The sequence below is a fragment of the Alligator sinensis genome, unplaced genomic scaffold (genome assembly GCF_000455745.1).
Source record: "Alligator sinensis unplaced genomic scaffold, ASM45574v1 scaffold195_2, whole genome shotgun sequence".
NCBI classification, from domain to species: Eukaryota; Metazoa; Chordata; order Crocodylia; family Alligatoridae; genus Alligator; species Alligator sinensis.
In genome coordinates, this window is record NW_005842253.1 from 1660935 (window position 1) to 1663420 (window position 2486).

Sequence of the window (2486 nt, forward strand, 5' to 3'; positions counted from 1 at the left end):
TACCTAATTAATTATCACAATCTTGTTCTAAGGATTGTAACTATTAATATCTCTGTTTTCCTAATGAGGAAACTGAAGCAGAAAGGCTAAGCAGTTGACTGAGGCCACAGAGTCACTGTCAAAGCTGGGATTAAAATGCAATTGTTAGCTGCCCTCAGCACCACAGCTCAGCCCACTAAGACATATTGCTTGTCATACTAATGAGCTTCTACCCACTGTGGCCAATAGCCATTTCAGCTACTGAGAAGAGAGACCATCTCATTTGCTGGAAGACAGCTTGCCACACTCAAGCTTAGTAGCAGTTCAGGTTAAAAAAACCCTCTGCCCTGAAAAATGTGTAAGTCTGAGGTTCTTCCAGAAAGATAGAAGTTTATGAACATGAATTGGCAAATCTTTTTGGCCAGACACAGTGGGGATGAATACTGGGGCAACTGTGCTCTGCCGAGAAATTATTCACTTTTTTTTCCAACCTTAGTAATCATTTCATGTTCGTTTACAATGTTACATTTATCTTTGCAAAGAAAACAATTAGAAACTCACTTCTGAAAAGGAAACTAGAAATTAAGCTTAACATTCCACATCTTGCAAATAGATTTCCTTGCCATAGATTTCACATATCCCAAAGGAATCTGTCATTGTCTTCACTGGAAGCTTTATGACCAGAGAAACATAGGACTGAAAGGGAACTTCTTAGCCACTCTGTCAAGTTCCTGGCCATCAAAATAACCAAGTTATTCAATCCCTTTCATGCACCTATCAAATTGTGTCTTCAAAACAGCAAGGATTTTAAAACAGCTTGCAAAGCATGAGAACTGCAAGGCCTGGCTCATCTTGTTTAAATGTTGAACTGCAGTAATCGCGACCTGTATGCTGAGCCCAGAGTTTACTCTCAGGGTTAAAATGCCCTGTTCTATGGCTTCTGAAGCACAGATCAAAATAACTATTGGCTAAGACAATGCCTGCAAGAGTGGGTTACAGGCTCAGAGAAACGTGCCCACATAAAACTGAAAACACAAAACTATGTTGGAGTCCTGCTTTTTGGTAGGGGTCAGTGAGGGATGGATAAATTCACTAAATAACATTGTTGTGTTTATGAAACTTCCAAGCCTCCCATTTCAATGATCCTCCACAGTCATTAACCGATATGTGTTAAATGTTCTTTTCTAATCATTAAAGATTGAAACAAAGAACACACATGGGGGCTCAATAAGTCTCCTTTTCCTCCTCCTCTGTGCAAATGTACTGGCCACTCCCTGTCCTGGGAGCACACCCCCTCTGTAACAATCACAGAAGGCCAGATGTGGTAACAGAGCTTGTCCTCAATGAATTTCTTTATAGTCTAAGACAGAGAAAGGCTGTTTCTCACTGGCAAAATCAATGCCACATAGCAAATAAAGAATTTTAAAGGGGACTCAGCCCTATCTCTAACTCCCTGTGGTTCATTTTGAAAACAGGGAGCCAGCCAGGAGGAATGATTTCTCTTCATCTCAACCAAAAATCCTGGGAAATCAGAGTAGAAAGGCCTCTTTTAAAAAACAAGGGGGGAAGTGGCACCTTCCTCCAAAGTACAAGTCATGAGAGGAGGGTGTAGTGAAATCTGTTTAAGTCACTGGCATGGTCAAGAGAATTCCCTTTTAATATTTTTAGCAGGAGGACTGAGCCAAAACCCATTAACCAGTGGTAAGCTGATGATGGGGTCTAGGCAGCTGATGGGGAAAGAGGGAGCTCATTTACATTCAATTCCTATTAAATGTAGGGTAGCAACAAAACAAAAGCTTCCACCTCCTGGTTCCCTCCCTCCCCCCTTCCAGCTAGTTTAGAGATATAATGCACTGGGTCTGTAAACAGCACCCCCCACTCAAGGAAATCTGTGTTTGCCTCTTAAAAATGAATGTTAGCTCCTTCAGTAGCTTGGCTTGGGTGTGGAAGATAATCAGCACATGTAGATGAGGTCTGAAAAGCAGCTGTCTGGTGGAGAGTGTCTGACGGAGGAGACAAAGCTGCCTAAACCCCTCCGAGTCCAAGCCAGGTTAGGTCCAACAAAGGAAGGCAGTCATTCTCCAAAGGGCCTCTTGGTAACAAGGGCCTAACGCCAGCCCGGGAAACAATTTCCAGCTGCCTCGTATTACACACTCCTGGGAAGGGTTTTGTTTGGGAGCTGACTCCCACCACCCCGGCTGTCAGCGCGGTAGCTGGTGGCCTTGCAGGCTACAGTATAATCGGGGCTATGAATAAACACGCTCCTGGGAGGCACCTAAGACGTCCCAGGGTGCCCGCACAGAGGGGCTGCTCAGCCGAGGAGATGAAAGACTGAAAGGCTTCCTCCAGGGCCGTGACCAAGGCGGGGAGCCCAGCCCTGCCGAGGCTCAGCCGAGCTCCCGCGCTGCCTCGGGGCGGCCCGGGGGCGCTCGGGGCTCGGAGAGGACGAGCCGGAGCCGGGCGGCGGAGCGGGCAGGCCCCGCCGCGTTGGTCGGGAGCGGCCCGCC